Raw genomic sequence first — 15,731 nt, 5'->3', positions numbered from 1 at the left:
TTTGACAACTTAGATGAAATAAGCACACTTCTTGAAAGACTTAATCACTAAAACTGATACAAAAATTAGAAAATATGAATAGCCTCATATCTATCAATGAAACTGAATTCGTAATTTATAACATTCTTACAAACAAAACTCCATGACCAAATTGCTTCATAGATGAATTATTTTAAATACTTAAGGAAGAAATAATACCAAGCCTACAATTTTTTCCCAGAAAGTAAAGGATGGGAGAAGAGTTTTCAACTCATTCTAGGAGCTCAATATTAACTTTAAACCAAAACCAGACATCAACATTATAAGAAAACTACAGGGACTTCCTTGGCGGTCCAATGGTTAGGACTTGGCACTTTCACTGCCGTGGTCCTGGGTTCAATCCCTGGTCAGGGAACTGAGATATTGAAAGCCTCATGGCATGGCCAAAAAAAAAAAAAATACGAAAGAAAAGAAAACTATAGACCAATAGTCCTCACGAGCACAGACTTAAAAATCATTAACAAGATATTAGCAAATCAAATACAGAAAATAATATTTAAATAGAAAATACATCCTGACCAAGTGGATTCATCCTAGAGATGAAAGTTTGATTAACATTTGAATATTAATCAATGTAGTCCTCCATATTAACATAATAAAGGAAAAGACCCAGAGGGTCACTTCCATTTAACAAAAGATGTGCAGACTCAAGATTGTTGGTATACTGAAAACTATAAGATATTGCTAGGATAAATGAAAGAAAACCTACACAAATGTAGAGATATACCATGCTCATGGATTGGAAACCTCAATGTTAAGATGTCAGTTCTCCCTAAATTCGTCTGTAGATTCAATGCAATTCTAATCAATATCCCAGCAGTCTTCTTCATAGAGATTGACAAGTTTATTCTAAAATTTATATGGAAATGCAAAGGGCATAGGAGACAAAACAATTTTGAAAACAAAGAGGAAAAATGGAGGAATAATTCTACCTGCTTCTTACTATTTTTCTACAAAGATCAAAAGAGTGAGGTGTTGATGCAAGGATAGACATACAGATCAATTGAAAAGAAATAAATTGACCAGAAATAGACCCTCACATTTATGGTCAGTTGATTTTCAACAAAAATGCCAATGTAATTCAATAGGAAAAGCATAAGCTTTTCAAAAACTCTTGTTAGAACAACTGGATGTCCATGTGGGGAAAAAAATGAACCTTGATCATGATGACCTTATATACCCAAAAAAGGAATTTGAAATGGATGATAAACCTAGACGTGTAAGTAAATTTATAAAATATCTAGAAGAAATGAGGAGAACATTTTGGTGAACCTAAGTCAGGCAGAGTTTTATTAGATAGAGCACAAATGTCACAAACTATAAAAGGAAAATAGTAAATTGGATTTCAAGAAAATTTTAAATGTCTGCTTTTAGAAAGACACAATTTGGAAAACAAAAAAGCAGGTTAAAACTTGGAAAAATATTCACAGTGCATATATTGGATAAAGGATTTGTATCAGTAGTATAAAAATAACTTTTACAATATAATAATAAATAGAAAAAAGACAACTCCCATTAAAAAACAAGCAAATGATTTGAACAGATACTGCACAAAAAAGATAAACATCTTGCAGATATGCAAATTTTTAAAAGTTCAATACCATTAGTCATCAGAGAAATGCAAACTAAACTCACAATATAATATCATCATACGCTAACTAAAATTAAAAAGCTGAAAAATCAAGTTTTCATGACGATGTGGAACACCTTCAGCTCTCATACTCCTGATGGGAGTGTAAAATGAAACTCCCATTTTGGCAGTTTATTGTGCATACGCTTCCACTTTCTATATGACCCAACAATCCTACTATTAGCTATTAGCCCCAAGGAAATAAAAATAAAGTAAATTCAAAGACTTAGACATAAATGTTCATAGCAGCTTTATATATAATAGCCCCAAATCTGGAAATAACCCAAATATTCATCAACAGGTAAATGGATAAACCAATTGTGGTATTTCCATAAATGGAATGTTACTCATAATAAAGGAATGTACTACTGAAACACACAAAAACATGGATGAGTCTATAATGTATTATGCTTGCTATGGACTGAACTTTTGTGTCCCCCTAAAATTCGTATGTTGAGTCCCTAACCTCCAATGTGGCTATATCTGGAGATAGGGCCACTAAGGAAGTAAATAAAATTATATAAGGTAATAAGGGTGGGGCCTTATCCAATAGGATTAATGTCCTCATAAGAAGAGATACCAGAGAGCTCTCTCTCTCTCTTTGTCTGCACACATGCACTGAGGAACGTCCATGTGAGGACCCAGCAAGAAGGTGGCCATCTGAAAGCCAGGAAGAGAGCTCTTGCTCTCCAAGCCTGCCAATACCTCGATCTTGGACTTCGCCAGAACTGTGAGAAAATAAATATCTATTGTTTAATGTACCCAGTCTGTGGCATTTCATTACAGGAAGCCTGAGCAGACTAAATGCAATGCATGTAATAATCAATACACAAGAGAAAACATAATGTATGATTCCATTTATGTAACATTATAGAATAGGGGAAAAACTTTAGTGGCACAAATCAGATCAAGGATTGCTTGAACCTAGGGGTGAGAGAGGGACTGAATAGGAAGGGGTATAGGGAAATTTGGGGGCATGATAGAATCACATCAATATCTCTAATTTTCATACCACATCTAGGGTATGAATAGAGTATGCATCTCTTTGGGGAAGAAACAAAAAGGCCACAAAGTATCCATAGGAATGCAATCAGTATTCTCAGGAGCTTGAAAAAAAAATCCTATGATGAACAATTGAAAGAAACTGAGTTGTTCTGCCTGAAACAGGAAAAACATGAAGGTGAGATAAGGCAAAGATAGATATCTTCAAATATTTGATAACTGCTATGTGGGAAGTTAAGTGATTCAGAGTCTGTGTAACTGTAGAAAGTAGATATGGATGACTAGAGAAAAGTTACAATGGAAACTTTAAAGCTCAATTTGACAAAGTACCTTCAAATAATTAGAGCTGTCCAACAATACTCGCAGCTCTAGAAACAAGTGATTTGATCAGGGGTAAGCAATACCAATTACTGTCATTTTCTATAATATTTCAGAATAATTATCATTCAGGCATTAATAACTTTGCATATGATTAAACATGTGTCAGTTTAACTTTGTTGTTTTATTACTATACTAAACAATCCTGTTCTTGCATTCTCAGTTTTTTTAACTCTTATTACAAAACATGATCCTCCACTCATAAGTTAAAACAATTAGAGAGAATATTGCTCAGCAACACTATATACACTTGTTAAATGCTGTGGAAGAAGTGAAAAATTCATCAGATGTTTTTATGATGGACTAATTTTTAGTACATTTTAAATCAAACAGATATAACTTTTAGTGTAAATATCTGAAAAAGCCATCTTTTTATAACGTCATATAAATGCTGGCACTATTATAGCACTGTCACCAATGAGAAGAAATAGTATTTCAATTGATGAGTTCAAGTTATTTATTGTAACATTTTGTGTTACATTTTAAAATGTGAGTATACTCAGTTCAGATTTTGGGAAAAATAAAAATCCTTTTTTATTATTAATGGCAATAAATCATACATCAATTGTACAACAAATATCTTTGTTATCCTTGTTTTGAAATCAGAGAAAAGTATTCAATTCGTGTACATGAATCATAAATATACAATTATATGAATCACAAATATAACCTCCCACACATGTAGGTTTCGACTTTACTTTTTAAAAAACCATCTTAACCATTTTTAGGTGTACAGCTCAGTGGCATTAAATACATTTATAATGTGCAACCATCACCATCATCCATCTCTATCTCTTTTTATCTTGTAAAACTGAAATTTCATAACCATTAAAAAATGACTCCCCATTCCCCTCTCTCCCTAGTCCCTAACGACCTCCATTCTACTGTCTGTCTCTATGATTTTGGCTACTCCACATACCTCAAGTAAGTGAAATCATATAGCATTTGTCTTTTTGTGACTGGCTTATTTCTCTTAGCATAATGTCCTCAAGGATGATCCCCGTTGTAGTATATGTCAGAATTTCCTTCTTTTTAAGGGTGAATAATAGTCCATTGTATGTATATACCACATTTTGCTTACCCACTTATTCGTCAATGGACATTTGAGTGGCTTCCACATCTAAGCTATTGTGAATAAGGCCACTATCAACATGGGTGTACAAATATCCCTTCAGGATCCTGCTTTCAATTTTTTTTTTTGTATATATACCCAGAAGTGGAATTTCTGTATCATATGGTAGTTCTATTATTAATTTTGGAGGGATCTGCCAAACAGTTTTCCATAGTGGATGCACCATTTTACACTCCAATAGTGCACAAGGGTTCCAATTTTTCCACATCCTCACCAACACTTCTTATTTTCTGTTTATTCATAGTATCCATCCTAGTGGGTCTGAACTGATATCTCAGTGTAGTTTTGATTTGCATTTCCCTAGTGATTAGTGATGTTGAGCATCTTTTCATGTGCTTATTGGACATCTGTGTATCTTCCTTGGATACATTTCTATTTAAGTCCACCCATATTTAAATCAGGTTGTTTCTATCTTTGTTGTTGAGTTTTCAGTGTTCTCTATGTATTCTGGATATCAATCCCTTATCATATTTATGATTTTCAAATATTTTCTACTATTCTGTGGGTTATCCTTTTACTCTGATAGTCTTTAATGCTAAAAAATATTTTTAATTTTCATGAATTCAATTTGTCTATTTTTTTCTTTTGTTGCCTGTGCCTGTCATGTCAAATTCAAGAAATCATTGTCAAATCCAATGTCATGAAGATTTTGACCTATGTTTTCTTCTAAGAGTCTTATATTTTAGGTTTTACATTTAGGTCTTTGGTCCATTTTGAGTTAATTTTTGTATATGGAAGTAAAGTTCCAAATTCATTATTTTGCTTGTGGATATCCAGTTTTCCCAGCAGCATTTGTTGAAAAGAATTTCCTTTCCCCATTGAAGGGTCATGGCACCCTTACCAAAAATCATCTGAATATGTATGCAAAGGTTTATCTGGGGGTTCTCCATTCTATTCCACTGGTCTATGTGTCTGTCTTTATGTCAGTACCACACTATTTTTCTTACTGCAGCTTTGTAGTAAGTTTTGAAATCAGGAAGTGTGAATCCTCCATCTTTGTTCTGCTTTTACAAAATTGTTTTGGCAATTTGGGGTCTCATGAGATTCCACATTAGTTTTAGGATGGGTTTCCATATTACTAAAAAAAGTCATTGGGAATTTGAGAGATTGCATTTAATCTTTGGATCACTTTGAATTGTATGGACATCTTAACAATAGTAAGTCTTCTAATCCATAAACCTGGGATATGTTTCCATTTATTTATGTCTTCTTTAATTTCTTTCAGCAATATTTTGTAGTTTTATTTTTTAAAGTGCTTCATCTTCTTGGTTAAGTTTATTCTTAAGTATTTTATTTTTTATACTATTGTAAATGGAATCATTTTCTTAATTTTCTATTCAGATTGTTCATTTTTAGTGTAAAGAGATGAAACTGATATTTGTTGATTTTGTATCCTGAAACGTAACTGAATTGACTGGCTCCAAGAGTTTTTTAGTGGAGTCTTTAGTGTTTTTTATATATAAGAATACAACCTCTACAAACAGACAATTTAACGTCTTATTTCCAATTTGGATGTCATTTATTTTTTTCTCTTTCCTAATTGCTCTGGATTGGATTTCCAGTACTATGTTGAATAGAAATGGTGAGAGTAGGTATCCTTATTTTGTTTCAGTACTTAGAGGAAAGTTTTCACTTTTTCATTCTTGAGTATTATGTTACCTGTGGACTTTCATAATGACCTTTATTTTATTGAGATAAGTTCTTTCCATACTTATTACGTTGAGAGCTTTTATCATGAAAGGGTGTTGAATTTTTTCAAATGTTTTTTAGGCATGTATTGAGATGATCATAAAATTTTTGTCCTTTATTCCCTTATTGTCACATTTAATGATTTGTGTGTGTTGAACCATCCTTGCATCCCAGGAATAAATCCCACTTGATCATGGGGTATGATCCTTTTAATATACTGTTGAATTCAGTTTGCTAATAGTTTGTTGAAGATGTTTGCATCCATGTTCATCAGGAATATTGGCCTGTAGTTTTCTTCTCTTACCATGTCTTTGTCTTGCTTTGGTAACAGCGTGATGTTGGCCTCATAAAAATAAGTTTGGAAGAGTTTCAGAAGGATTATTGTTCATTCTTCTTTAAATGTTTGGTAATATTTGCCTGTGAAACCATTTATTCCTGGGCTTTTCTCTGTTAGGTGGTTTTTTAAATTACTAATTCAATCTCCTTTTTTGTTATTGGTCTATTCAGGCTTTCTATTTCTTCTTGAATCAGTCTTGGTAGGTCATATGTTTCTACAAATTTATTCATTTCTTCTACATTGTCAAATATTCTCATGTATAATTGTTCGTACTCATTTCTGATGATCTTTTTTATTTCTGTGGGATTAGTTGTAATATCTTCTCTTTCATTTCTGATTTTATTTATTTAAGTCTTCTCTCTCTCATTTTTGGTCCAACTAAACGTTTGTCAATTTTGTTTATCTTTTCAAGAAACAAGTGTTAGTTTTGTCTAATTATTTAAGAGTATTTCTATGACTTATTTCATTTATTTCTGCTCTAATCTTTATTGTTTCCCTTTTTTCTCCTGACTTTAGGCTTAGTTTCTCCTTTTTCTAGTTCCTTGACACATAAGTTAGATTGTTTACTTGAGATTTTTCTTCCTTATTTAATATAGGCATTTATTAATATATATGTCCCTTTAAGTACTGATTTTGCTATATCTGATAAGTTTTTGTATGTTGTATTTTCATTTTTGTTTGTCTTGAGAAATTTCCTAATTTCCCTTTTGATTTCTTCCTTGATCCAATGGTTAAGAGTGTGTTGTTTAATTTCCGTGCATTTGTGAGTTTTCCCAATTTCCTTTTGCTATTGATTTCTAATTTTATTCCATGTGGGATCAAACCAAATGTCTATAAGCAGATAACTGGATAAGTAAATTGATATATAGTCATACAATGGTTTACAATAACAATGAAAATGAATAAATAATACTTATATGCAATGACATGGATGAATATTTCAAACATAATGTTGAGTGAAAAAACAAACCACAGCAGTTCACACTGTATGACTAAGAAAAAAAGTAATCTATGGTGTTAGAAGTAAAGACGGTGGTTGCTTTTGGGAATAGGGTGGAGGTAGTAACTGGAAGGTACTGAAGAATGACTCTGCTGTGCTGGCAATGCTCTATTTCCCAATCCGGGAAGTGGCCACATAAACATATTAACTTTTTAATAATTGAGTTCTTATATGTGCACTGCTTTGTAAAATTCAATAAAAAATTAAATATATATAAACACAGATAGTAGACAAGTATTATCAGCAGGTTTACTGGAAGGGAATTATTTTCTGGATTTCAGATTTAGATGTAGGAGAATTGTACAAATGGCCATAAGTGATAGGGTTCTTTGGAATTTTGGTATAGTGGGCCAGAGAGAGGGAGAAATACGGAGTTTCTTGAAATTTAGACTTGGAAGGTGCCCCTTTTGGTGTCATTCAAACTTCTGAAACAAGGAGGCATTTTTACAGTAGTGTAAATAGAAATAATGGTTAAAATTCTGGATGGAAAATGTCCTGTAACTCTGAATCAAAAGCCCATTTGGACTGCCATTAGCACTTCTTAAAATCAGGCACTTTACATATTGCAATCTTTATCTTATTGGTTCAATTGTATATGCAGGTAGTCAGTTTCAGTGCTGTATACCTTTTGTTTTAGCAATCATCCATAACTTTAAGATAGGAAGTATATGCTACCCATTTTCAATAGAGATATTCAGGACATGGTGTAAGATTTTTTTTCAATAAGAGTAGCAAATCAACCTGATATTTTGGACAAGATTTTGATTTGTAAATGCTTTTATTCTGTTCTTCCTAGTCTCAGTATCTTTCCCATAGACAGCAGAGGGTTTCAAGAAATGTTCCATTGTCATTCTTTTTTTTTCTTATTTTGAGAAATAGTATTCTTTTTATCAGGTATAACTTGCTCATATTTCAAGTATGGTTTCTGTTATATACATACCCATGACACTTCATTCTAATATCACAATTACTATGGAATCACACAGGAGTTATCATTTCAATATGTTAATGTTCTTATAAAAATTATTTAGGTGAATTCTGCTGTATCAGGTGTTTAGGAGATCCTGTTATGCTAACCAATGTATGATTTTCAACAATGGCAGAAAAAAATTCAAGATTAAATATGTATTCTAAAGGAAAGAGGAAGTAGTAGGTAACCTTAAAAATCAGCTGACAGCAATTATTAGTGTGCACTAGTATTAGAAAGCCCAAGCTAACTTGAATTTGTGAAAAATCCGAGTCAGAATTTCCTAAAGTACATTCTATGATATTCTACTAACTACCAACAAATCTGGTGTTTTCCAGAACACTGAATGTAAAATATTGATCCAAGTAAGTAACTAAAAAGGTGACAATATGACCTCAAATCTAGAAAGGCTCTTAAAGCAGTGTTGCTCAAAGTCTCCTGAGATACATGTTACAAGTGCAGACGGGGCTCTACTCCAGAGATGCTGAATAAGGCCTCTATATTTTAACAGGCATCCCTAAGAATTCTGATGTATACCAAAGTTTGACAACTACTGTCTTAGAGAACCACAGTATAATGTGGACATAACTAGTTAAAAGAGAGACAGGATACTAACTGAGCTTTTCCAGGCATTTAATCTTTTCACAATGACACGGTACTCCCTATAGCACTCTATCATTCACTAATACTTTTACAAATAATATTGTATTTTATTCCTGCAACATCCCAAAAGGTAGGAAGTTCAGGTCATTAATTACCTCCACCACACAGACAATATTCATATGCATGTATGTACACTCATGCAATCAATATTTTGAATAAGCTGACTCTTGGAGTGATCTTTTGAATTGTCTTTTTTTTTTTTCTAGCCCCCTTGAGAGGGATGTTGTGGTGCACTGTCCATTTCTCCCTTTTGGATGGAAGCACTCATTCCTTCAGCTGCCAGGAGTGTAAGCTGCTGATGGCCCATAGCTGAGTCCCAAACATCGTGTATAGATATATAGATATAGATGATATATAGATATATGAATGTTATTCAATCATAAAATAGAAGAAAATCTTGGCATTTGAGACAACATGGATGGACCTTGAGGGCATTATGCTAAGTGAAATAAGTCAGAGAAAGACATACTGTATGATCTCACTTATATGAGGAATCTACAAACAACAAGAACAGCAACAACTCAACAGAACTCAAAAGACACAGAGAACAGATTGATGGTTGCTGGAGGTGGGGGGTGAGGGGATGGGAGGTGAGTGGGTAAAACGGGTCAAGGTGGTCAGAAGGTACAAACTTCCAGTTATAAGACAAATAAGTCCTAGGAATGTAATGTACTGCATGGTGACTATAGTTAATGGTACTGTATTATATATTTGAAAGTTGCTAAGAGTAGATGTTAAAACTTCTCATCGCGAGAACAAAAAACTGTAATTATCTGTAGTGATGGATATTAACTAAACTTCTTGTAGCAATTATTTTGTAATATACACATATATCAAATCATTATGTTGTACCCCTAAAACTAATACAATGTTATATGTCAATTCTAATTTAGTCTTAGTCTTAAATAGCTGGAATGTTTGGTATCTGGCATTAGCACCCTATGGGTGACAAATGTATTGCTGACTTTTATTATAAGACATTTAAAAGAATGTTTTTATTATGGGTATCTTCAAACAGACAAAAATAAAGAAAATATTAAAATGAAACCTCATGCACACTTCCTGCTTTGACAATTATCAACATTTTCCCAATATTGTTTTATCAAAATCCTTCAACTTTTACTATTTATTTCTTTATGTGTTTATTTGTGTGTTTTGTTTGCTTGCTTGCTTCCTTGTTTTTTCTTGGTACATTTTAAAGCAATCCTTGACTTATCACTTCACTCCTGAATACTTCAGTATTTATTGTCAAGAGATGGCATATTTAAAAAAACAACCTATAATACCGTTATAACATCTAAGAAAATGAATCATAATTTCTCAGCATCATCCAATAGCAGGTCATATTCACATTTCCTTAATTGTCTCAAAAAAATTTAGTTACTTTTTCAAAAAAAGAATCTAAATAAGATTTTGAATTTGGTTGGTATGTCTCTTCTTGTTTCATTCCCCCTCCAAAATTTCTTTTCCGTGATATCTATTGTTAAAGAAACAGAATCATTTTGTCTTGTAGAGTTTCAACAGTCTGGATTTGGTTGAGTACAAATGTATACTTTAACGTTTTTTTCTCTCATATTTTTTTCTGTAAGTTAGACTGACTAGATTTAGTTCCAGTTTGTTGGCCAGAATACTTCATAGGTGGTACCATACTTATTGCATCACCCCAGGAAGCACATGTGGGTGGTTGTTCCACTTTTAGTGATAGTAAGATGGTATGATAAACTACTGAGGTAATGTCAACAGGATAGAGTAGCCAATCTGAAAGAATCTCACTGACCAAAGATGGGCCAATTTAAATGTCATTATTGATAATAACTGCAAAGCAATGAACCATAACAAATTACATAAAATGAGGTCATAACGATACTTTTAACATAATGACAATAACAACAACAAAAACCTCATTTGTCTTTGTTGTGGGTTGAATTGTGTCCCCCGCAAAAGATATTTTGAGTTCTTAACCACTAGTACTGGTGAATATGACCTTACTTGGAATAGGGTTTTTGCTTTTATTGATATATTATTTGATTTAATTTTGTCATTTTAATTATGTGAAACTTTACATGTACTATAGGAAAACTGTTTCTCTTCTCACAGCACTTCTGACGTCAAATTGTGTGGTTTTTGCACACCAAGCAGACACTGACTGTCCTACAATTTAATTCAATTCTGACACTATCTTCCCAGAGATAGCATCAGATCCCACGGGTTAAGGGCTCAGTCCCACAAGAATGCCCCCCATGTTAGATACCAATTGCAAGCAGTGGGTCTCCAGGTTACCCACACTTCTGTATGATTTGGCTACAAATCAGGGTTTCCCACAACCCCTTCCTCAGCTTTGATCATTTGCTATAATGGTTCACAGAATTTAGGTAAACACTTTACCTACTATTACTGGTTTATTATAAAGAATACAAATGAATAGTCAGATGAAGAGGTACAAACGGCAAGGTCCAAAAGGATCTTAATCACAGGAGTCTTCCCATGGATTTGGGGTATGCCACCCTGCTGGCACATGGAGGCATTCGTGAACCTGGAAGTTCTCCAAACCCCTTCATTTAGGGTTTTAATGAAGGTTCCATTACATAAGCATGATTGACTAAGTCATTGATCATTGGCAATTAACTCAAGCCACAGCCCCTCTTCCTTCCCTGGAGGTGGGGGTGGAAGTGGGCACAGGATAGGAGGCTGAAAGTTCTAAACCTCTAGTCCCCGGTTGGTTCCTATGGCAACAAGCCTCCATCCTGAAGCTATCTATGGGCTTCCAGCTACCAGTCATCTCTTTACCATAAACTCAGATAAGTTTGAAAGGGGCTTGTTATGTATAACTAAAGATGCTTCTGATGTCTCTATCACTCAGAAAATTCCAAGGGTTTTTAGAAGCTCATACCAGGAACTGGAAACAAAGATCAAATCTATATTTATTATATCACAACATCACATGTGCCAAAATTCAAAAAAAAAGAAACTTCAGAAAAGTCTGCTTCCCAGCTGGTTCTAGGTATTTTCACCATAAGAATTTTTGTCACAAGCAGTTTCTCCGCACAATTAATTGGCTATAAGGCAATTTGGCCCTAAAAGATAAAATAACTGGTTGACAGTTTGATTTCATTCCTCCATTGACGCAGTACTCCCATTTTTATATTCTATAAATCTTAGGTCTCATGATGGGCTATACAGTGATAAGTGGACACGGTGGTATTAAACTAGTGAATAACAACTATGTATATTGACTTAATTGAAAATACAATGGTAAGAAAACTTACTGGAAGTGTGAAATAAGAGAGTATAAAGCCAGACCGCATACTATACTAGAAAATGATAATATATCAGTTTGTAAATCCTTTGGTGAGCACAGTCATCCCTCCCACCCATCAAAACCAAAAGTTTACCAAGCAATGACAAATGTAAAAGAGGTGGCTAGTAATTCATAACAGTCTTCAAGAGGATTAATTATCGATTCTTATGCTAATTTACATACAACAGCTTGTTCTCTAATGCCTTCTTTACCAAATTTATCACGCAATATTAGAAGTTGGAGGCAAGAGAAGAATCAAGCTCCTCCTCTTCCCCCCAAAAGAACGGAAACGTGATTCTTGATGGCAAGTTTCTTGAAAATAATGCAATTTTCTTTTTTTTTTTTTTTTTTTGCAATTTGATAGTGGAGAACATGATGCAGACAGGACTTTGGTATTTGGCACAGAATCTGGCTTAGATGATTTGGTGAAATTTAAGGACCAGGCATGTGATGGGATATTTAAATGCAGTTCAGATATGTACTGCCTCTTATATATGTTGCATATATTGATAAGAAATAGCAGCATCCCTTGTCTGTTCATTTTATCAATACTACGAAGGAAATCTAAAGACTTACAACTTTTTATATCTTAAGAAACTTAAATCCTGAATCCTTAAATGATTGACTTTGAGAAAGGAAGTATTGAATATCATCATTTTCTCTAAAATACACCCAAATACAACTATAACCATGAATCTACATGCAATTTAAATATATTCAAATATTTTTGTATTTTCATTATTCACAATAAAATCTTTAAATTTTTTTATCAATTTTTCATGTTTCATTATGTCCTTTTTAATGTCCCTCTTTTATTTTTTCTATTTTTTCTCTTTTTCTTCCAGTTGTATTGAGATATAATTGACATACAGTATGATATAAGTTTAAGGTGTACAACATAAAGATTTGACTTACATACATCATGAAATGATTACCATAGTAACTTTAGCGAACATCCATCATATCACATAGACACAAAAATAAAGAAATAGAAAAAAATTTTTCCTTGTGATGAGAACTCTTAGTGTTTACTCTCTTAACTTTCAAATATTACATACAGCAGTGTTAGTTATATTTATTATGTTGTACATTATATCCCTAGTACTTATTTATCTTATAACTGGAAGTTTGTACCTTTTGACCACCTTCATCCAATTCCCCTCCCCCCAATCCCCACCACTGGTAACCACAAATCTGATGTGCTTTTCTATGAGTTTGTTTATTGTTGCAATATAATTGACCTACAACACTATTTACTTCCTGGTACACAACATAATGATTTGATATTTTATACATTTCAAAATGATCACCATGGTAAATCTGGTTACCATCTGTCACATAAGAAGAAATTACATAATTACCATGATAAATCTAGTTACCACCTGTCACCATACAAAGATATTACATAATTATTGACAATATTCCCCACACTGTAAATTTCATACGTGTGACATTTATTTTTTAATTGAAAGTTTGTACCTCTTAATCTCCCTTACCTACTTCTTTCCTGTCCCCACACATCTCCCCTCTGATAACCACCTGTTTGTTCTCTGTATCTATTACTGTTTCTGTTTAGCTATGTTTCTCCATTTGTTTTGCTTTTTAGATTCCACATATAAGTGAAATCGTACAGTATTTGTCTTTCTCTGTCTGGCTCATTTCGCCTAGCATAATACCCTCTTCCTTTCCAGTTGGATTCCTTTTATTTCTTTTTTCCTGTCTGACCACTGTGGCTAGAATTTCCAATACTATGTTGAAATAAAAGTGACAAGAATGGGCATCCTTGTCCTGTGCCTGATCTTAAAGGAAATGCTTTCAACTTTTCACTGTTGAATATTATGTTACCTGTGGGATTGTCACATACGGCCTTTATTATGTGGAGGGCTGTTCCTTCTATAACCACTTTGTTAAAAGTTTTTATCACAAATAGTTGTTGAATTTTATTAAAAGCTTTTTCTGCATCTATTGAAATGATCATGCAATTTTTATTTTTCAAATCAGTAGTGGTATATCACATTGATTCATTTGTGAATACTGAATCATCCTTGCATCCCTGGATAAATCCCACTTGATCATGGTGTATATTCCTTTTAAAGTATTGTTGAATTCAGTTTGCTAATATTTTGCTAAGGATTTTTGCATCTATGTTTACCAGTGATATTGCCCTGTAATTTTCTTTTATTGTGATATCTTTGTCTGGTTTTGGTATCAGGGTGATGCTGCCCTCATAGAATGAGTTCTGAAGTATTCCTTTCTCTGCAATTTTTTGGAATAGTTTAAGAAGAATAGGGGTTAACTCTTCTCTAAATATTTTGTAGAATTCACCTGTGAAGCCACCTGTTCCTGGACTTTTCTTAGTTGGGAGTTTAATTAACAATTTAACTTCATTACTGGTAATTGGTCTGTTCTTATTTTCTATTTCTTCCTGGTTCAGTCTTGGGAGAATGTAGACTTCTAAGAATTTTTCCATTTCTCCTAGGTGGTCCATTTTATTGGCATATAATTGTTCATAGTAATCTCTTATGATCCTTTGTATTTCTGTGGTGTCAGTTGAAACTTCTTCATTTCTGATTTTATTTGGGCCCTCTTTTTTTCTTGATGAGTCTGGCTAAAGGTTTATCAATATTCTTTAGAGTTTCAAAAAACTATCTCAGTTTCATTGATTTTTTTCTATTTTTTCTCTTTTCCTTTATTTATGCTTTCATCTTTATCATTGCTTTTCTTCTACTAACTTTGTGTTTTGTTCGTTCTTTCTCTAGTTCCTATAGGTGTAAGGGTAGGTTATTTGAGATATTTCCTGAGGTAGGCTTCTATTTAACACACTTCCCTCTTAGAATTGCTTTTCTTGCATCCCATAGATTTTGGATCATTGTGTTTTCATTTTCATTTCTCCCCAGGTATTTCTTTCTTTCCTTTTTGATCTCTTCAGTGACCTATTGGTTATTTAGTAGCATATTGTTTAGCCTTCATGAGTTTGCGATTTTGGCAGTTTTTTTCTTGTGGTTTATTTTTAGTCTCCTAGAGTTTTGGTCAGAAAATATGCCTGATATGATTTCAGTCTTTTAAAATTTATTGAGACTTGTTTTCTGGCCTAGCTTGTGATCTATCCTAAACAACTTCCATATGTACCTGAAAAGAATGTGTGTTCTGCTGTTTTGGGGTGGAAGGTTTTATATAGATCTATTAAGTCCACCTTATCCAACATGTTGTTTAAGGCCAGTGTTTCCTTACTGATTTTCTGTCTGGATGACCTCTCCATTGATGTATGTGGGGTGTTAAAGTCCCCCACTATTATTGTGTTACTATCAATTTATCCCTTTATGTCTGTAAATATTTGCTTTATGTATATAGGTGCATATATATTTACAATTGTTACCTCTTCTTCATGGGTTGATCCTTTAATCATAATATAATGTCCTTCTTTGTCTCTTGCTACAGTCTTTGTTTTAAAGTCTATTTTGTCTGACATAAGCATTGCTACCTCAGCTTTTTGTTTCCATTTGCATGGAATACCTTTTTCCATCCCCTCACTTTCAGTCTGTGTGTATCTTTAGCTCTGCAGTGAGTCTCCTGTAGACACCATACATACGGGTCTT

Source organism: Phocoena sinus, chromosome X (assembly GCF_008692025.1).
Source record: "Phocoena sinus isolate mPhoSin1 chromosome X, mPhoSin1.pri, whole genome shotgun sequence".
NCBI classification, from domain to species: domain Eukaryota; kingdom Metazoa; phylum Chordata; class Mammalia; order Artiodactyla; family Phocoenidae; genus Phocoena; species Phocoena sinus.
This window is presented reverse-complemented; position numbering follows the sequence as displayed.